The 22257-nt window shown below is 51.8% G+C and overlaps 1 long non-coding RNA gene across 1 annotated transcript; it reads right to left on the minus strand.

Annotated features, from left to right (window-relative positions):
• Positions 1-824: 824 nt before the first annotated feature.
• On the minus strand, positions 825-18998 carry LOC149747510 (uncharacterized). Its single transcript, XR_016387943.1, has 2 exons — positions 18646-18998; positions 825-17805 (listed from the first exon to the last, which is right to left on the minus strand). It is a non-coding gene; the product is annotated as an uncharacterized LOC149747510 (long non-coding RNA).
• Positions 18999-22257: the final 3259 nt, after the last annotated feature.

Consider the following 22257-nt stretch of genomic DNA (forward strand, 5'->3'; position numbering starts at 1 on the left):
TTAACCCATTTTCTCTTGTCTCTACCTTGTGGCCTTGTGGGGTACTAGTTGACTGATCGCTACATTGCCCCTACTATACTAGTGTCCCACTTGGAGCTTTTAGGGTTTGAGACCCCAACCTCAAATTGGGATCCTTGAGATCACACTATATTCAGAGCTAATATTTTTATTTAACCAAAATCCTCAGCTTTTTGCCTCTTATGTGAAGAAAATCACAACTCCAGAGATGATCCGCCACCCCTCCACATTTATGCGAAGGGGAATTACATCCTGTGTAATTCCAATCTTCTCTGTCACGGTTGTCTCTTTGGTCTCGTGGGGTATTTTTAAGCATCAAAAGGAAAAAGAAGGAGAAAATCCAAAGAGACCACCACCAAAGTCTGAAATCCTGTTAAACCTCAGACAAAACCAAACCCACCAGGGCTTGACGGAGTAAGCTTATAAACAGAAAAGACCAGGGTCTTAGTGGTGAGATTCTGTGGGTTCCTTTGTAACCCTGATTCCTTCCGTCTGACAGCAGGGGATGGGGAGAGTCTCCTGTTTTCCTGGTATTCTGGTCAGGCTACTTGGAATGGAAGGAACCCTCCCTTTGATCTTTTTAGTGCTCATTTGTATAGCCCTGGGCCTTTTAAGGGGAAGAGGCAGAAAATCATCACCAAAAGCAAAGAGCAGAACAGGGAAAGGTGCGTGGACATTTCTGTGCTCTGCTATTTAAAGTCAGCGTGCTGACAAGTTAGGGTCGTGCCAACAGATCAGGAGGTCTGGGTGAGGAGAATGAGATCTTCAAATCTTCTTTTTTTTTTTTTGCGGTACGCGGGCCTCTCACTGTTGTGGCCTCTCCCGTTGCGGAGCGCAGGCTCAGCGGCCATGGCTCACGGGCCCAGCCACTCCGCGGCACGTGGGATCCTCCCGGACCGGGGCACGAACCCGCGTCCCCTGCATTGGCAGGCGGACTCTCAACCACTGGGCCACCAGGGAAGCCCTCTCCTTCAAATCTTTACGCCCTCCTCAAGTAGGACATATTTCCAATACAGAGAAGAGTGTCTCTGGAAAGCACTTTGCTGGAGGGCTTTACGATATTAGAATAGTAATAATTGCTGTCAAAGACTCAAATACTAAAAAATACTAAAACATAACCCAAAGTGTAATCTGAATGCAAGACAGTGTATGACCAAGGCGTTAGTTCCCATATATTGTGTATGTGGGCCTGCCTGTGCTCCTGGCACATCTCTCAGGCTGCATCTGCTTCCCCTCCCGGTCTCCTCCACTCCACTCAGCTGCATGCCCCGCCCCTCATTCATTCAGGTCTCTTCTCTAACATCCTCTCCCTTGCGAGACGGGCCACCCATCTAAAATAACATCTCCATCCCTCTCCATCTTCTTATTCCACTTTATTTCCTCCATAACATTTTCACTTCTGACATTATATTGAATTTCTATTTTTTTTTATTGGTTCTTGTCATTCTTCCCATTCAAGGTCAGGTCCAAGTGGTCAGGGATTTTGTTTTGTTCACTGTTGTAGCTCCAGTGCCCAGGACAGACCTTGGCGCATGGTCCTCAACCAGTATTTGTTTTTATGTGGGTCCACTATTCTTTAAAGTACCAGCCTTGGACTCACATCCTTCTTGAGCCTTTGGGGATAGTCATCAGAGTCAGTCCCTCTTTCCTCAACGGCCTCATTGGCCTCATTGTATTCGTGCAGCCCACACATGCTTTTTCAGCCTCTGGGCATGAGGTTTTACACTCAGCCAGGGGACCAGATCAGGAAAGACAACAGAATCCCTGCCTCACGGAGCCGCCATCTTCCAGAGGGGCATTGGGGATGAAACATGTTACTTGTATCTCTGTCTAGTTCTTAGATGTCCTTCTGGCTCATCTTATAGTTGCTCTGATCATTTGTTCAAAAAACAATTTGTGTGGGGGAGGGGCTGACCATTTGCCAGAGACTGAGCTAGGCACTAAAAAATGAACAGGCGATCAGAATTAATTTCAAAGGACTCACAGTATACTGAGTAGTGAAGTGGTAGAGGCAGACACGACAATGCAAACAGTAGTAAAGTGGGATGTGTGCTATAATAGAGATGGAGGCATTAACTTTTGGGCCAAGGATGGTAGTAGAACAATGAGGGAGAAATCAGAGAAGGCTTCACGGAAGAAGTGACAGATGCAGAGGGATAAGTAGGAGTTAGCAGGGAGAAGTGGGACTGAGAGGGAAAGCCATTTGGGCAGAGGGAAGAGTTTATGCAAAGTCTATGGAGATCAAAGAGCCACTATTGATGAAACAGTATGATGCCTGGGAAAGCGACCAAGCTTTTTAAATGATGCCTCAACTTCCCATGGCCCTCTCCAATCCAATTCAATCCAATACTGAGTTATCTTTTAAGAGCTGGCCAAGTGCCATATATACACTACCAAATATAAAATAGCTAGCTAGTGGGAAGCAGCCACATAGCACAGGGAAATCAGCTTGGTGCTTTGTGACCACCTAGAGGGGTGGGATAGGGAGGCTGGGAGGGAGATGCAAGAGGGAGGGGATATGGGGATATATGTATATGTACAGCTGATTCACTTTGTTATAAAGCAGAAACTAACACACCATTGTAAAGCAATTATATTCCAATAAAGATGTTAAAAAAAAAAAAGAATAAAGGGGGTGACTTAAAAAAAAAAGAGTTGGTCAAGTGCAAGGCACTGGGGAGGCTGCAGACAAGCACAAAGCACATCCCCTGCCCTCAGGGGGCTCTGAGTCTAGCCAGGAAGGCAGGCAGGCATGTAAAAGGAAGGGAGAGTCACAAGATCTGCTTCACGTTCAAGGCATCACTAGATGAGCACTGAGCACACATGCTGTGGATTTGTGCCCAATTCAGTTGGTAAGACTAGCAAACCTCTTTAGATAGTGACCAGGTCATTCATTCGTTCATTCATCCATTCATTTACCCAACAAAGATTTATTGAGCACTTAACATTATGTGCCTGACACAGTTTAGTTATTTGGGAGAGAGAGGTGAATAGGAAAGGTGAGATCCCTGCTTTCATGAGCTTACACTGAAAATTCACGCCAAATACGGGTCAACAGATGAGTAAGTAGATCTTTCCAGCTGGTGACAAGGCTACGAGGAAATCCAGCAGGCCGGTGGACCGGCAGAGGGCGGGGGCAGCATCGGGGCCCCTAAGACACTGTGTCCCTCCGAGCCGCTGTTAGAGCCGAGGCCGAGAGTGGAGGTGGAGGCCGGCGAGTGAAGGTGGGGTGGAGGGAGCATCAAGGACAGAGTCTGGGGAGGGGACATCACCTGGCTGTGTCTCGGGGAACAGCAAGGCGCGCAGGGGAAGACGGGGAGGCGGCAGGGCCAGGGTCAGGCTCGCAGCCCTGGTGGCGAGACACTCTGTCCCCAAAGGGAAAACAAAGGACCGAATCCTTCGTTTTCAACTCACTCTGGGAGGTGCCCACTCCTCCTCTGACTGGAAACTTCTCACAAGAAGAAAGCACTCCCTGCATTTAATTTAATTTGGGCCCTTGGAGCCTATCAAGGTATTCTGTTCCCATCCCCTCGGGTCCTTCTCCTTCCTGCCCTTGACCCTCCGTCTTCCACCTGGCCTGTCCACACGGTGACGGCGCACCCCCTGACGCCGCATCCCTAAGCCACCAATTTCCTGTGCGTTGTTAAAACTGTGAAAACACAAGATCCAGGTGCAGCTGTTATCTTACTGTTGATCCGGACAGGAAAGGAACAGGCAAAGGAAAGAAAAGAATAAAATCCCTTGACGTCGGGTCATGTCAGCCCAGTGCAGGGAGACAAAGGCTGGCGAGTCTCTGGTTGTGACCGTTCACTGGGCTTTTGGAGCCAGGACTCTGTGAAACAATGATACCAGCGTGACTCTCCTTCAGGAAGGCAGGCAGTGGAGTCGGGGAGGGGCCCGCTTATCCTTGGGGCAATAATTATATCAGCCAGCAGGTATTGAGCACCTACTGTGTGCCAGGCCTGGCTCTAGCCACTCACGGGTGTCATCTCATTTAATCCTCACAACAGCCCTTGGTGGGGAGGATGCTCGTTGGCCCCATTTCACAGATGAGGGCCCTGAGGCCCAGAATGGTGAAATGTTTTGCTGTTTGTCACAGAGCTGGTAAGAGAAGGAACCTGGATTTAGCTGCAGCCTGCTTACTGCCCACACTGAAACTGAAAAGCCCAGCACTGGCAGAACAAAGCACATGATGTGCTGGAATTATGAAAATCAGGATCCCAAGCTTCCTTAGCCCCTCCTTACACAGGCAGAAGTCAGAGGGCTCTGAGCAGGCGAGTAGCATGATTTTATTGACTTTAAAAGGGCACGCTTGTCTTAGTCTACAGTTTACATTTATTTGCATGGCTGTTCGGTTAATATCTGCCCTCCCCACCTCTACCTCAAATGATGTGCCCCAAATAGGGAGCATGACTATGTTTTTCTCAGCACATTGCTGGGCACACGGCAGACACTCAGAAATGATTTGTTATGGAAGGAAAGAAGGAAGGGACAGAAAGTTTCATGTAGACACTAGGGCAGCTCTTTCTTTGCCTGTTTCCTGCTTTCATACGTGCAAACCTGGGTGGACCCCGTGATCCCCCAGGCTGTGTCTATGTCTGATGTTTAGCATATAAAACTCTTTCAGGCACAGCCACATTGACCCTGAGGTTTACTCTGGCTGAGCAAGGATAAGTAATGATCAGAGCCATGCTGACAACAATTCGACCTTCTCCTTGTTGCTTCAAAGGAAAGAGGCTGAAAAGACAAAGGCCTTTGGGGGAAGTCGTTATAGCACAGTCTGTCACTGCAGAGGAGAGAGATAACCAGAGGATGATTTATTGCAACCTTCTGGTGTGGTAAGGGCCAGCGGCTTAAAGGAGAAAATAGCTCTGCCATGGCCACGTGCCTGAAGAGTTTAGTGGGCATTTGTACTTTATTCAGCTGTACAGAAACTGTGAACGACTTTACTGTGTTCAACAAACTTTACACCTGATAAATTGCTGCATCTTACCGTGACTCCAATTACTCAGCTACCCAGACTCCCTTGCAGCTAGGGTGAGGGCAAGTGACTCTGATTGCACTTGTCATCTGCACCAGTATATGTACATTTTGAATTGGAATCTTGTCACTTTAAGAAATGGGAACCTCATGAAGTCAACTCTGGGGATGGCCCGTGAATGGGAGGAGCTATTTATTAGGGCTTTGAGTAATGGAAGCCATTGAGTCTCCAAGGTACCAGAGGTATCTTCATGTGAAGAACTCTGTGGGATGATTTTTGGACCAAGTTCTTAGCTATGTGGCCTCTAAGTTTGATTATCTGGCCCTTCTGGGAAATCTCCTAGCCACCCACTATGTTTTAGTAAATTTCTTTTTGGCTTAAATGTACTTGTGTGAGTTCTGTTGTTTTCAATGAACCGCCCTGACTCATACATGGTACAGATGTACGGAGGTGCCTGCCAAGTACCAGAGAGGCAGATGGTAAATAAGAGGGTGTGTGTGCTCTGGACTGGGCACCTGGAAACAGGAACCAGGTAAACAAGGCAGGCTGTCCACAACTGATCACACTTACTTTCTCTTAGTCATTCAACAAATACCTATTAAGCTCTGACGATACCAGGCACTGGTACTGGCTGGTGGGGCTAAATCACTGAACAAGACAGATGAGGTCTCTGTCCTCATGGAGCTTCCATTCTGGTTGAGGAGACAGCAAGAGATAACAAACAAGTGAATAGATGAGATATTTTCAGATTGTGATAAGTGCTATGAAGAAAACGGGATGAGGAGACAGAAAATGATGACCATGGAAGGTTACCTTTTCCAGGGTGGTCAAGGTAGGGCTCTCTGGGGAGGTGATCTTAGGGATGAGATGCAGCCAGCCAGGATGAAAGCTGGGGAGCACTTGTCTCGAGGGTGGGGTGGGGGGAGAAGTAGTGAATGCAATGGCATTGAGCAAGAAAGGACTTGGCTGTTAAAGGAGCATTAAGGGACCAGATCATGCAGGACCTCATGGGCTACAGTACAGAGCTGGATTTTATTCAGTGGGAAATCATTGGAGAAATTGAAGCAAAGGAGTGACATGATTTGATACGTACAAGTGGGGGTCGCAGGCAGCAGGGAGACCCAGCACACATGAAGTGTTATCTACCAGGGAAGCTCATTAGAGACTCAGCACCCAGGGTGTTTATTGGGGGCTGGTCACATAGGCATCCCCTGCTCAGCCAAGATTCCAGACAGGAATGAAGGAAGGCAGATGTTCGGCATAAGGCACCTCATGTGCAGTGCGGAAGCTGTTGTACTTTTCCTTCCACCTGAGATGATGGTGGCTTGGGAAAGGTGGGGAGAGGTTGAGAAGAGAGAAGTGAGTGGACCCAGAATCTACTCAGGAGGTAGAGCTGTCAGGAGGTGCTGATGGATAGGGTGTGGTGATGTAAGAAAGGGAGGTGCCAGACTTAGGTCATCATCAGAGGAAGAATCGACTATTATCACTAAGCACTTCAGGGTCTAGAAAACAGTGCTGCATCCCTCTCTCACTTCATCACAGAAATTTCACAATGGAAAGGATCTTAAGGAAAAGATGCTCCACATGGCTAACTATTAGAGAAATGCAAATGAAAACTATAATGAGGTACCACCTCACGCCGGTCAGGACGGCCATCATTAAAAAGTCTACGGGGACTTCCCTGGTGGCACAGTGGCTAAGAATCTGCCTGCCAATGCAGGGGACATGGGTTCGATCCCTGGTCTGGGAAGATCCCACATGCCGTGGAGTGACTAGGTCCGTGTGCCACAATTACTGAGCCCGCGTGCCACAACCACTGAAGCCCATGTGCCTAGAGCCCGTGCTCTGCAACAAGAGAAGCCACTGCAATGAGAGGCCCGTGAACCGCAACAAAGAGTAGCCGCCTCTCGCTGCAACTAGAGGAAGCCCGTGTGCAGCAACAGAGACCCAATGCAGCCAAAAATAAATAATAAACAAACAAATAAATTTTAACAAGTCTACAAATAACAAATGTTGGAGAGGGTGTGGAGAAAAGGGAACCCTCCTACACTGTTGATGGGATGTAGATTGGTGCAGCCACTATGGAGAACAGTATGGAGATTCCTTAAAAAACTAAAAATAGAATTACCATATGACCCAGCAATCCCACTACTGGGCATATATCCAGAGAAAACCATAATTCAAAACGATACATGCACCCCAGTGTTCATTGCAGCGCTATTTACAACAGCCAGGTCATGGAAGCAACCTAAATGTCCACTGACAGACGAATGGATAAAGAAGATGTGGCACATATATACAATGGAATATTACTCAGCCATAAAAAGGAATGAAATAATGCCATTTGCAACAACATGGATGGACCTAGAGATTATCATACTAAGTGAAGTAAGTCAGAAAGGCAAAGACAAATACCACATGATGTCACTTATATGTGGAATCTAAACTATGACACAAACAAACTCATCTATGAAACAGAAACAGACTCACACAGAGACATAGAGAACAGACTTGTGGTTGCCAAGGGGGAGGGGGGTGGCGGAGAGATGGAGTGGCAGTTTGGGGTTAGCAGATGCAACCTATTATATAGAGAATGGATAAACCAGGTCCTACTGTAGAGCACAGGGAAGTATATCCAATATCCTGTGATAAGCCATAATGGAAAAGAATATGAAAAAGAATGTAGATATATGGATACCTGAGTCACTATGTTGTACAGCAGAAACTAACACAGCATTGTAAATCAGCTGTACCTCAATAAAATAAATTTCAAAAAATGAACTAATAAAAAAAAAAGAAGAAGAAAGGACCTTAAGGGGCATGTAGTATACTTCCTTGCTTTGATAGATGAGGAAACTGAGGCCCAGGGAAAGGAAGTGATTCACTCAAGGTTATCTAGAGAGTTAGTTGTAGACACAAGACTGGAATCTATGTTCTTGATTTCCAAGGAAGCGATCTTCCAATATGCCATTTTGATGGGATGACTTGAAAGATCAGAAGTAATATAATGATTAAGCTTGAAATGATCCTGAGAGGTTATTAAGATACTATTTTTTAGCCTCAAACCCAACCTTCTCAACTCTGTTCTGTAATGCTGGGGTTGAGACTCTACAAACTCCAATGATCCTTTATCTGTGGGCTTCTTGCTGGGTTCCACCTACTGGGGATGGTTCCGCCATCTTGGGCTCAGTCAAGAGACAGAAACCATATAGTGATTTAAACAGGGGCAATGGGGAGACGCAAGAGGGAAGAGATATGGGAACATATGTATATGTATAACTGATTCACTTTGTTATAAAGCAGAAACTAACACACCATTGTAAAGCAATTATACTCCAATAAAGATGTAAAAAAAAACAGGGGCAATGTTATATAAAGAATTATTAAACTATGATAAAAGAGTAACTATATGGTATAAGAAAAGTCTGTATGGTTCCCTAGGGCTAAAGGAGATTGCCCAAGGAATGACAAACTTGGAGGGGGGGGTCCCTTCCCCAGACTAGGGTTCAGATCTCTTTGTAAAAGGTAGTTGGCTGACCCCTGACTTAGCTCATTGGTATCCTGGAGTAGCACCTAATGAAGTCACCAACATTCTGAAGTCACCAATTCCTTCTCTCCACCTTAACTGTTGCCACTTTGGTCCAAGCCACCATCATCTCACCTGATTATTGCAATAGTCTCCTAACTGGTCTTTCTTTTTGTTTCCATCTTGGCCCCGTATTAGGTCAGGTCCCCTAGAAGCACAGCCTATGATGGAGATCCTTACACGTGTGATTTACTGAGGAGATGCTCATAAGTGAAGGGAGTGAGGGTGCAGAACAGGGCAAGGGAGGGAAGCTAAGCAAGGAAGGACAGTAACTTCAGCCTGATCCCACGGAGAGTCCGGGAGCATGATCTATATCCCAGCGTTGTTCCCGACTTGGGGCAAAGGGGCTTGCATTTATATCTCTATGTCACTCCATCATTGCCTATGGGCTGCCCTAGGATGTGCAAGTGGGTTATTACCTCCTGGGCAAGGAAGATCCCATTTGGCTGAGGGAAGGGGGCTCCTGTGAGCCTTTATCAGCCTCGACTCAAAGCAGCTGGTCCATGAGGTCAGGAAAGGGGTCCAGGCAGGGCACCAACAGCATCGCTCTTTCTTCTAATGGTCTACTAAGAGGTGGGGGGTCAAGGTGGTCCTCCTTTTCAGTTTCAGGGAAAAGGCAGAGATGGAATCTGTCGGTCTCCTGCTGGGGGCTTCAAGGTTTCCTGGGCTGCTGCAGCGTGTGCCAAGAGGTGTGACCGAAAATGCAGGAAATTACCCTGGAGGTAGAATTAGACGTCCATTCCAATAGCATTCCATTGAAGCCCCGACCTTGCCCCTCTCCAGCTGTGGGAACGTGGGTGAGTTTGTTCCTCTCTCTAGATTCCTTTCCTGGTCTGGAAATGGGAGCGGGACACCTGCCTTAGGGACTAATTCTGGGATCATCCCCTGCGCACACCCCTACTTGTTCTTCATGCATTGGCACTGATTTTGAATGCCCCACTGGATGTTCGTGTAGGTTAAAAAGCTCCTTCACACGACATGATCCTGAACCAGATTCCATTTGACGTAGACACAAAAGTACGCTTTTCATTGTTTTGAAATATACCGAGTTTTTCAGGGATGAAGCCATGGTGTTAAGTAAAGGAAGATTGTAGTACTTTGTTTTGTTCAGGGCTCATGGAGGTTGGTCACCAGTTAGAAACTTGCATTGCTAATAGCAAAGCCTCTCTTGGCACCTGAATCGCCCCAAACAGCACAGCTGTCACCGCTCTGCGTTTGAAGTTTCTTTCACTGGGATTCTACATCCAGGTCCAAGCATGTGATGGCTTTATTACATCTTCTAGTTGAGTTGTGCCAGAGCATTTCCATGTTGAAATGTTTTATTTTACTATGAATTCCTTTCCTTTTCCCTTTATATTATAGTTGGGATTTTACGCTGATGAAAAAAATATGCGTGTAGGTAGGTTATATTATCTCTGAATTTCATTCCAGTTGAGAAGGGGGAAATGGTAAAATATTTGTTTTAAAAATCAGGCAGTGGCTCTGACTGAGTCGCGAACCACACGTCTGAACAGAATCAGCAATGCCTTCTCTTTCCCCAGGGAAAGTGCAGCCTCATTTAGAGACAGCTTCGAGCTATTAGTTTGTGCCGAATTTCATAATGAAGGGGTTCTCTCCCATCTAGCTCTCCTTTGCAAGGATCAACACCCCTTTCTAAACAAGTCTGCTGGAGGCCAGTGCAATTTTTACCCCCATATCCCTGGGCCATGTAAACTCTCCTGGAATGGTACCTACTAACGGCAGTAGGGCTGTCTGGCTCCCCTTGGCCAGAGGTGCAGGCCTGAGCTTGTGCCACATTTACATCCCTGCCTGGTGAGCAAGTAATTTCTTTCCTTCATAGGAGACAGAGCAACAATCAAGAAACAAACAAACATCTTTAAAAAAGGCAAAAAAGCTTAGTCATGCGAATCAGGGCGGAGGAAGGAGGGTAAAGGAAAGGACCTCATTCTTATTCTGCAGCTTCAGCAGGGCCCTGGCCCATCCGCTGTTTCTATTAAAGCACTGGGCCCAGGACAGCCAACGCGCTGGCAAACTAACGCACAGTAATGAGGGTTTGTCCCAATCAGAGTAAACACCACCCGTTCCCAGGACACCAAGAAGCAGAAAATGAACCAGAGGTTAACGGGGTCATTGGCTGCGGCACAATGTGGGTCATTCTAGATGTAATTTAGTTCCCTTCAACGGGAGGCCCCAATACGGCCACCGGTTCTCACAGCGGGGATGGTGACTTAGCAGCAAGCCGAGGTCTCTTGGATACCAGGCCCGGAGCCGTTGCTGTGATTCATGGCACCTCTGACATCACTGGGCGTTTTTGTCATGCAAAGTGACATGTTTGCCAAACACACAAGGGGACCAGTGAGTCCGTGTGGTGCTGTATGGGCGTGCCCGCCAGTGGGACACGCAGAGGCTTACTGTCAGGTAGCCGGAATTTGTTTTAATCAGGTAGACACAGAAATGACTCTCACAAAGGAAAAAGTTTACTATACTCACAGATCCATAGAGATAGGAGGCATGACCTTCCATGCAGGGCCACGTGGGGAAGCACCAGGTCAGTCAGGAGGCAGAGGCAGGAGGAGAAAACAGTGGCAAGAGTCTGTATTGTGGCTTCTGTGGAAGGAACAGGATCTGTGAGGCAGGGTACGTGGGCTTAGGATTGGCTGTTTGAATGGCTTCAGCAGGCTCTGGGGCATAGGGGCTGTTCCTAGCTGTCTGGTGCGTGGCCCTCCAGTGATTAGGGCAGGTGGATAGTGGCCTGGAGCGTGAAAGCCCGATAAAGGAGGTGGTTGGGGGTGTGGGCTGTGGATTGGTTGATTTACAGGAGAAAAGCACACACACAGGTGAGTTGTTTATTATCTCTCAAAACTGGCTAACTCTGGGAGAGACAGTCCCTCCAGGGGCAGCAAGATTGTCCGTGTCACCGCCACTGGCACAGGGAAGCCGGTCACAGGCCGCCTCCTGAGTCAGGAGATTTGGAGGCAGGTGTTCGCAGTGACAGTCACACTTCCTGCTCCTCATTCTGAGGTGCCCCAACCAGACGGCGGAGGCCTGATGAGGAAGGACCCAGCCTGGGCTGAGGCGGGCGGCTTGGGTGGCCAGGGCTTCCCCCAGGGTCATCAGAGGCATGTGCTCTACGTCCTGCACTCCCTCCCCGTCCACACAGGGCGCCCTCCCTGCCCCACGTGGGAGTGATCTCTGCCTGGAAAATATGCTTGAAGACACAGAGATGCTTCCAGAAGCGCAGGCCCTGAGGTCGAAGCGCAGGGGGGCCTGTCCACCCTCCCCCACTCCTTCTCCTGGACTCACTGCCCTTCCTTCTGTGCCACTTACATGGCAGGTTCATCCCCACCCAGGGCCTTTGTCCCGGCTGTTCGTCCTGCTGGGATGCTGTCGCTGGGCGAGCCCCTCCCGACCACCCTGCCCACAGCAGCCCCCTCCCCACTGGAGTGTGAGCTCCAAGGAGGCAGGGACCTGCCTGTCCTAAGCCCCGTGTGCCCAGCACCTCCAGCTGCCCCTGGCACGGGGCTCTGCCCAGCAAGTGACTGGGGACGACTCAGTGGGTGAGCCTGGCCTCCGAAGTCCTGGGCTCACATCCTGGCCTAGCGGTTTACTGACCGCTTGACTGTGGGACAGGGACGCCTCCTCTCTGGGTCAAGGTTTCCTCCTCTGTGAGATGGGGCTGGTGCCAGAATACTCACCTCTCATGACTGTTGGGAGGCTCAGAGACAGAGAGACGTGCATCAAAGTGCTTTGCCACTTTGAGCACAGAGAGCTATGGAAGTGAAGCCACTGAATCACAGTTCCTGCTCACACCTGACAGGAGTCACGGCTTCGGAAGAGCCCAGGGCGGCCGCCCCCAGGAGCGCGCAGCACATATATGCGCATGTGCACATAGGCACACGCGGCGTAATTGCCGCCTGGGCCCCGTAAATAGTAACGGCTAATGATTACTACCTGCCGAGCGTGTATTCGCTCACTTAATCCTCGCAAGCACCTGTACGTAAGTGTTGCTATAATCATCGTCATTGCTGCTCTGCAGAGAAAGAGAGCGAGGCACAGAGAGGCTGGATTACCTGCCTAACGTCAGGCAGGTGGAGAGGCTTTGGATTTGAAGCCAGGCACCTGGCTCCAGTGCTGCACTCTCCCGCTTCTATTCTCTGTGTCTTCTCTATATGTTCTTCTTCCTCCCCCAACGGGGCTGTGGGTGGAGTAGGCTGTACCCCTGCAAGAACTGGGTAGAGGAACACACTTCATCCCTGTGTTCACCCATAGAGGCTCTGTGTCTCTGGCCCACTGTAAAATCTGTGTGAAAGTAGTCTTTGTAAGCCACGTCATTCCTCCCAGGTAAATCCTTTGACTTTTCAGTGAATAAGGATGTATTTGAGAAAGATTTCACTGCCTATGAAACAGGGAGTGTGGAATGTTCCAGACTGATGTTCTGCGTGGGAGGGGAGACCAGTTGGACTCCACTGGGAAAGGCTAACCCCTCCACAGGGTAACATTTGCTGAATTTTCCCCTCACTCTGGCAGGGCCAAGCTTCCTGTAGTTCAACCAGTCAGAAGCTTCTGTTCTGAAGACTGCTGGCTATTCCCCAATATCCATTCCCCCTTCTTTAAGAGGAACAGAATCCGGCTTTGGGGACCGGGCATCGAGCCACTCAGGATAAAGCCTACATTTCCCAGCCTCCCTTGCAGCAGTCTGTGGTCATGTGACCAAGTCCTTTCCAGGGGGATGGACAGAGGAGGGAGATGTGCATTTTTCCAGGCTGAGCCCTTAAAGGTGAGGATCTTCTCCTTTTACCCACTTCCTGATGGCCAGATGCAAACATGGCACTGAGTCATGGTGGACCACGTGGATGGGAGCAGACCCCAGGGGATGGTGAACCACCTGGACCTTGACACTGTAGAGCTGCCATGCCAGCCCTGGGCTGCCTGCTCTCAGATGATTCCACGAGAGAGAAGGAAACTGCAGCTGACCAATATCTAATTCACAGAGATGGATTCCTCACCATAGACGCTCATATCTCAGACTCCAAGAGAGGAGTGGCTCAGGCCTGTGTCCGTGTTATGGCAGCCCCTCCCGCATTAGGCTTTAGCAAAAACCATACTTTGAGCTTTGTTGATGATGCCCCATCACCAGCTGCCTTTGTTCTTCAGGCTCTAGAAGAGAATTTAGGCACTGGAAGATACAACTATACTCTCTCTAGAATTTATTTCTGAGCCACAAATGAAATCTCCATGTATGACCACATTGTAATTGCTGAAAATATTTCTGTTATCATCTTACACAAGTAAGTAAGAAAAAAATATTATAGCAGACTGACCCAGATAAGACTCCCCCCCTTCCCTGTGTGCGGGTGCGCACACACCTGCTCCCCCAGTCTCATGCTTCCCACCCTGTCTCTTTCACTCCAGAATACAGTAGTGTGGGACAGGATTCTGTTCAGGGCTTTAAATCTGGCCTCTGTACCTGGTTCACCATCTGGACTGAGCCTCTTCCTCCCTCCTCCCTGGCATCCTCCCCTGCCGGCCCCGCCCCAGGGTTAAAGCCCTGCCTCCTGCCCCCCTCCCCGCCATTTGTCCTCTGAACCACCACGGTCCCTGCTCCAGGGGACTGTCCAGCCTGTGTGCAGCCTGTGGCCCGAGAGCCCTAGAAGAAGCCTGGGTGTTCCCTCCCTGCCCCTTCCCTGGCCATGCCCGTGGTCCCCAATCTGGGACAGGAACCCAAAAGGGACCTTCGTTCCAATCAGCAGGAGCCCGCACCTCACCCTCCAGGGGTCTGGGGTGGAGAAACTCCTGAGGGTCCAGGCAGCGCCCCCCCCGGCACCCCCGGCCTGAGCACAGTGCCCATGCCCCCAAGGGCGGCTCTCAGGCCTCCCCGGGGCAGGTTTGTAAGGTTCGCTGCCCACTTCGATGAGGACATGATTCGTGAGGGACACGACAGGCAGACCTGCTGCAAACCACCCAGGGGCCGCGCGTGGGAAGCCGGGCTGCACGGTGGGGGAAGGGGTGACCCCGAGGGCAGACGTGGCTCCACGCAGAGGAGGGTGGGCTCCGCGAAGGCAGTGGGCTCGGCTTCTGTCTGCGCCCCGCTCTCCTGGCCAACCGACTGGGGCCCATCGGCTAATGACCGCCCGGGGCACGGGGCCCCCGAGGCAGCGGGTGGCTGCCCTCGAGTTCTGCATACGGGATGGAGGGTTGCCTGTCCTGGTCAGGGCCCATGGGCTTGGGGGTCGGCGCCAGCCTGGGGGGTCACAGTTCTCGGAGCCCAGATCATGGCCCGAAGCTACGGGCAGTGCAGCTCCAGGATTTCTCTAGGGCTGGGGCTGGGGGCGGGCAGTCCCACTGGAGGGGGGCCCGGGGGTCCTGCAGAGGCTGCCCCCATAGCAAGCCCCCTGTTTGATAAGGATTCCAGGCTCATCTGGGTGGCCAAGAAGGGGAGTAGAGATCATGACTGCGCCTAAAACGCCCTCCCACACCTTGGTGCCTCCCTGGTGTAGGGAGTGGCCAGGGGGGAGGACTTGAAAGTCCCTGTAACCTGGGTGTCTGGGGTCCATTCACCATGAGGTGGCCTCCAAGATGGCAAAGCCCCCAAAGAAAGATCCACTCCTACCCATTTTGCCCACCACACAGGGCTCAGTGCAATGCACACAGCAATCACTCGATAAATGCTTATGCAGGACAGGACAGTGTTTCCCTGCGGCCCCGTTTGTCCCGTCAGACACCACGGTGCTCACATTGGTCTTGGTGAGGGGGGTGACGGTGGGGCAGTGGGGATTAGACTCAGCAGAGCCGGGAATTACCCACTTCATGTGCTTCCAGACCCCTCTCTGCGTTTACAAAGAACATGTACCACTTTTAGTTTTGTTCAATTATAAAACTAACATGCAAATAAATGACTGTAAAAAACCGCCCAGCAGAGCACGGTGTAAAGGAAAAGTGAAATTCTTCCTTTCCCAAAGGCTGTTTATTTCCTCATAACTTCTGCTGTTTCGGGGCTGCCTGGCGGTTATTACCACTATTCTAGATGACACGTACGCCGATTTCTAGGGTTGCCATCGCTAGGTAATATATATTGGCTCTCCTGCTATGAAAAATGGAAATTTCCATTCCTTTGTGGCAGCTCACCTTTCTTTCAGCATCCTGAGATGTATTAAGTGCACTTTTATTCTAAATTCTTCTGTTGACCAACTTTACAACCTCGGTAAACGGAACCCCCTCTTTCCCCTTCCATTAAGCTTAGACGTGAGGACCATCTGCCCACAGCTCTCGGTGGAGAAACTGGCATCTCCACGCTGTTCTTGGTCTTTCCTCAAATCCTCCCTCCGTGCCCCGCCCCCACCACTGTCGGCTACATGTTACTGTTAAGTCCCCCAGGTTTATAAAATGCACACAACACAGGGTGTCTCTGTGCTCTGAACATGGGCTCCACGAAGGGAAAACCAGAAAGTGCATCGATGGGGCCGGGATCATCTGGGCGTGGGGCCCCCGCTCACCTCCCTCCCTCCACTGCGAGCCTGGAGAGGTTAAGGCCGTGCTGTCGCTCACTTCCCCATCTCCAGGGCCACTGCTGCCCAGCAGCAGCTCAATAAATACCTGTGGAAGGAGTGGGAGGACAGAGGAGGGGTTTAGAGAAGTGAGGGAGGTCATGTCAGGCGTACCATGTAAAGGTGCCCACGTTTGACCACTCTGACCTTCAAAGTCCATCTGCTGTAAGTAAAGCCTGGAGCACAGAACTTGGCCCTCGGAGGCCCCGGAAACATGAACACCCCTGCTTCTCACTCTCACGTGGGCTGTGAAGTGACCGGGGCCTCAGATTGGCTTGGACATAAACACGCTGCATCCTGAGAGCTGTTAGGACCGACCACCTTTCTCCCAACAGGTGGCAAGAACCCCCCGTGAGCTGTGAGCATAAGTGCCTTTGGGTGGAAACGTCCTCATGGCTGCACCCTCCTTGTGTCGTCTGTGGTCAGGACAACGGCGCCAGTCCTACGGAGCGAGGGCAGGGGGGCAGGAGGTGGAGAACAGGAGGAGGAGCGCTGTTTCCATCAGGAGGCGGGTCTGTGAGCCCAGCTTGTCTGATCTGCGTCAGTCCCAGGGCTTTTGCTCGAATACTGGGAAAGAGGCCTTTCTTTTTACTGTCCTTGCTGGACCAGTGGGATGGGACTCTGTTGCTCTGGGGCATCTTTGCCCCCTCACGAGAAACATGTGACCAAGAATGGAGCCGACCCAGGAGGAAGGGGCCTGAAGGATGGGAGAGCCACTTCCTGATGACGTCATTTCGCCCCAGGATCCGGCCGCACCTGCAGCCAGGTAGCGCTGGACCACGCCGTGCCTGCAGTGAGCGGATTTTTATTTCAGCTCATGTCAGTTTGCACGGTGTTCTGTCCCTTGTGATCCAGAGTCTCGGCTGACACACCTCAGCCCCCCTCTTAGTCTCAGAGACTTCTAGAGTTTTGGGGTCTTTTGTGGGGAAGCCCAGACTGGCAGAAGGAGGTTCCTACGTGTCCTGTATTCTCGGGAAACCTCTGACCTGAGTCCAGACTGAGATGGCCTCGGAGGCTCTCATCAGCTTGGGGCCTGGGCACCTGAACCGGCCCTGAACCACAGGCGAATGAGGGGCCCGCCTGGCAGGAGGCTGGCGACCCCCAGGCTGAGGATGGGGGATGAGAGCTGGGAGTCTGGAGGGGCCAGGCAGGCAGACAGAAGGACAAGATCTAGAGAACACGGCCAGGAATGACCCCAAGGATGGAGTCCTGTGCCATCCTCCACGGTAGCCACTGGCCACTTGTAGCTATTTAAGTTCATATGAATAAAACGAAGTAAATTTAAAAATTCAGCTCCTAAGTCACACAGGCCACATTTCAAGCGCCCTTAGTCATATGTGATTAATGGTTACCATATTGGACAGCACGGATATGCAGCATTTTCATCATCACAGAAAGTTCTCATGGACAGCACTGGCCAGACAGAGTAGGTTTTGAGTCCAGCAAGTTATCAGGTTGGAAGGAGTCACCAGGCAAGAAGGAAATGAGAAATAAATACCAGAGCTTTGACCAAAGGTCCGCTCTCACTCACTCATGTGTTCACTCCTTCTGTCAGTCGTCTGAGTCATCCCACATTCGCTGAGCTCCTTCTGGGTACCGACCGCTGCCGTGGGCTCCAGGGAAACAAGAGAGAAGGAGGCAGAGGCAGCCCGACCCCAGGGAGCTCGTGTTCTAGTCTGGGAGGCGGACAATAGAGAAGGAGGTAAATACATCAATACACAAGACAATTGCAGAAAATAACAAATGCCACAAGCAAAGAGAGCAGGTAATGTAACAGTCGCGGGGTCTGCAGGGGGAGCGCCAGGCCTTAGTTCAGGGAAACATGTCATCTTTGGGCGACCATAAATTATAGGGCCTGGAATAAGGTGAGGCTGCTCAAAGGGGAGGAGTGTGATGCTCTAGGGACCCCTTGCTCCCAGGCTGGGAGAGGCCTGTTGCCCGTGAAGCACGGAGTTCTAGAATTAGAACGTGGACCCTGCCCCAAGGCCTGAAGTGGACAGGGGCCCCCAGAAAGCAGAGAAGCAGCGACTGCAGAAGCGGCCACGGGCCGTCAGCGGAGGTTATTCCGTGGACAGAAACAGAGGGGCTGTTAGGAGTAAGCCCACCCAGCCTCGGCCGGGACCTGACACTCGCGGTTTGTGAGGGTCGATCCTTGAGGCAAGTCCCAGAGGCGTTTGCATCTCTCCTGTTGGCGCCTCTGCAGGGACCATGTCTGGGCTCTCGGCTCATTTTGCCCCTTTAGGGAGGCAGCGGCTTCCATTTAACAGAGAGACAACCAAGACCCCTGCTCCTTGGAGCTCTGCAGACAGAGCTGCCGTCATCCCCGCCTTTTTAATCCCCAGAAATAGAGCCTTTGGTGGTGGCGCAGGGGGAGCTGAGAGACCCGGGGAAGGGATGGGGCAGAGCCCTGGATGCTGGGATGCAGGGATGCAGGGAAGGGCCCCACGGAGCAGCTGCGACCACAGCCTCTGGCCTCCCTGCACAGGGGTCTGAGGTAGGCTTGCTTGCTTACAAACCTCAAAAGTCAAGGTGCGTACAATTCCCTCTTCTAGTAAGAACACTCCATTTGTGCACACAGAGGGCACGATGATATTATTCAGGTTCTAAAACAGACCCAAGTGTGTTCTCCTGGCAAGAAGTGGGCAGAGCCAACCCCAGTTACGGTTCCCTGACAGCTCCCTGAATTCAGCCAAAGAAGATGACTCCACGTGGCAGAGGGCAAGCCTCGCAGAGGAAAAGACTGAGCAGGTGTAAATGTCCTCCTGGTTTCTGGGCAGATTGTAGGTTTCCCAAGTGGCCAGGGAAGTCCCTGCCCCTAACTGAATCTTTTCCTGCAGGATTCTCTCAGTGACAAGGGACAGAGACCTGACTCGGGTGGCTCAGGCCGAGGGCATCAACAGGCTGGTGCATGGTGCTTGGTCTTCAGGCAGAGCCGGGTCTGCGTGTCACACGCCGCCCCCTGGACTCGGCTGAGTGGCCCCGACCCCCAACATGGCGCCGGCTCCCGCCAGGCTCTGCTGGGGCCCGGGGGCTGCAGGTGCCCCGTGCGGCTCCAACACAGCTTCTGCCCTGCACTCGCTCAGGTTCAAGTCCAGGGACAAGAGCAGGTGCCACGAGAGCCCCAAGTCACTGGCCAGCTTAGGTCCCATCACTGAGGGCCGCTGGCCAGGCCTGGGGTCCTGCATCAGCCCACCCCAAACACACAGTCTGAGGTGAGAAGGCGAATTCTCAAGTGATGATCAGGTTCTGTTCATTCAAGAAGGGGAAGTGGATGCTGGAGGATGCACGGGGGACGTTCTCTCCACGAAGGGAACGTGCAGGTATCACACTTCCAGAGAGTCCGGAAGGATTCAGATGGCGGGCGCAGAAAAAGTTTCCCTAATTCTGGGTTTATTTTTGAAAGCTTCGGCTGACCTGGGAAGTTATGCCCGTGAAGGGGGTCGCTGGGTGTCCCGTGATGCTGCATTCTGTCTCCATCCTAGGACAAATGAGTTTGGGGACCCCCACTGCTGTGAACCCAGTTCACAGGTGAGCGGACCTCAGGGCCGCCGTTCTCAAGCGCCAGCTGTGACCGCTTCCAGCCAGGACTGCGCTCGGCTCGAATCCACCAGTTCCAGTGGCTTAACCCAGGGTGACTGGCCTGTTTCGGGGTCAGTGAGGCCAGGGGGCGGCGGTCCAGGCCTGGTGCAGGGCTGCACGATACGCCAAGCGCGTCTCCTTCCGCCGTTCTGCCTCCGCCCTCGGCTTGCGCCTTTCCTGCAGGGTCCCTGTGGCTGCGGGTGCCGCTGCTCCTCGGCGTCGTGTCTGCCCCCCGCCAGGAGGGAAGCTGGAGCGGCGAGAGGAGGAAGGGGCTGAATCGGGGCAGCCGCGCTTTCCCAGGATCGCCAGCGGCCGCCTGCCTCCACCTCGGGGCGAGAACGGGGTCACACGGGCACAGCGGCTGGGGGGCTGGCCATGGCTGGAGCGCGTGGCCATCAGGGTCCTGTTAGTGAGAAAGAAGGGCCCTGGGTGGACACCTGGCGGTGTCGGCACAGTTCAGTTAACTGGCGAAAAAGGCTTGCGCTTGTGTGCAGCTGTTTTCAATCAAAGGTACATCACGTGCATCTTCGCAAGCACACATTCCTGCTCCAGAGAAATGAAGGCGCCCAAACCAGGTGATTCTGCCTGCAGACGTTCCACCTGGACTCTGAGTCACCCAGTTCAGCATCATGCGGTTCCAATTCAACAGAAATTTCCCAAATCTCCGCCCTCCGTGGGGTGCGTTTCTCTGCCGGGCGCAGGTCACCCCAACTCCCGGTCACCCCGGCAGGCGGAGCCTCGCTGTTCCCCCTCTGCAGACAGGCCGCCGAGGCATGAACAACGACCCCCCGGCCAGAGCCTGGGATTGTCCTCCAGCAGCTCCGGCCTGGATGCCGTCCCGGAGATAAATCACATCTCTTTAAAAAGCTGCAGCGGCCCATTATCTCTGCTTGCAAATACCCCTGGATCTTCACTTGAGAGCTGGGTGACAGGCCCCGGCTGTCGTGCTCAGCTCTGCATAAAATCGCCGTCAGCCAGTGGACTTCTGTGATGAGCAAGTTGCTAGCTTCAGATGGAGGGTAAATAAAATCCCTCCCCGGCGGGCGGGGCTTGGTCGAAGGTTCCAGAGTCCTGTCTGCGGAAGGAGCGGGAACGTGTACAGTCACGGCTCAGGCCCGGGGGAAATGCCCTGTTCTCACGAGTTCACGTGGGGAGGAGTCGAAATGACAGAATGGAGATCCCTGTTGTGCGTTTTGCAGTGTCGTGCAATTCTTCCCCAAGTAAACAGCAATCACATAATAAACTGAGTACAATCAAACAATTATTATGGATATTTCAACCAGAATATGATGAACCGCCACGTACCCATCACCCAGATTCCACAATTACCGGGTCCCGCCCCACCCCCTCCAGCTCTCCCCTCTTTCCCGAAATGTATTGAAAGCAAATCCCGGACGTCATGTGGATGTTTTCTAAGGCGGCTGCAACTTCCTCATCACCTCTGAAGTTCAAGTCCCTCCAGTTGTCTCACAGACGCCGTTTTCTTATTGCTTTTCCAGAATCAGGATTTAAACAAGGGCTGCCCGGCATGTGGTGAAGTCTGTAAAGTCTCTTGGTTGACGTGACCCCCTTCCTTCAGTTGACTTTTCATGCCCCTCTCTTGCTGATTCCAGGATCAGTGGTCCCGTGGGTGCCCCCCTTTCTGGATTTGTCTGTCTGCTGCCTCACGTGTCACATCCAAATTCCCTCCACCCGGAAGGAGAAGTGGCTGCCACTGGGCGGCCTTGGAGGGGGTCAGGTTTCAACTAAACCCAGCCTGGGGTGTGGGAGCAACGGAGCCAGCTTCAAGCAATTGCTTGAGAAAGTGAATGCGTGTGATTTAAGAACATTTCATGGATTATTGTTGAACTAGCAAAGCGGGTGTTTGCTCCCAAGCATTACCACCTCGTTTGACATCAGCTCCGTTCCGGGTTCAGTCGCATGAATTAGCTGCCTGCCTTTCCCAGGTGAGACGTGGATTGGAACTCAAGTCCCAAAGCCATGGCCCTGGGCTCAAGAGTGCCTATGAGGAATTGCGAACAGCTGTGACGGAATGAAGGCCTCATGAAAGGGGCTGTGTTAGACAAGCACATGTACTTAGCCAACCCAAGGGCCTGTTATTCTGGCCTCAGTTACCTTCTGGGTCGTGGGCGTGAGTCTGGGAAGGTCAATGTTCACTTGCTGTAGTTACCGAAAGACACAGATGCTGTGGGCTGGGCTCCACCACGGGCAGCACCTTATAAAATCCTGGATCATGATTCCTTTATTCCACAGATGAAGACGCTGAGGCTCAGAGACGATAAATTTGCTCAAGATCACGCATCTTAGAGATCTGGGGATCAGCCTATCACCTCACCATGGGTTCCGCCCAGCAGCCAGTCAACGGCTGTTCAGTAATGAAATCAGCCGTGACATCATGCTGTGTAAACTCCTCCAGCCACTCCCCACAGTTGCTCCCAGTTCCTGGCCTCTTCTCTGTTCCTTGCACTTGTCTAGCCCAGTCCTGCCCCCAGGCCGTTCTGCACATGCTGTACCCTTGGTCTGGAATGCTCTCCTGCCGGCCTCTGCCT

The sequence above is a fragment of the Delphinapterus leucas genome, chromosome 15 (genome assembly GCF_059928025.1).
Source record: "Delphinapterus leucas isolate spDelLeu-1000000601 "Yukka" chromosome 15, BTC_Dleu_Yukka2, whole genome shotgun sequence".
In the NCBI taxonomy this organism is placed as follows: Eukaryota; Metazoa; Chordata; class Mammalia; order Artiodactyla; family Monodontidae; genus Delphinapterus; species Delphinapterus leucas.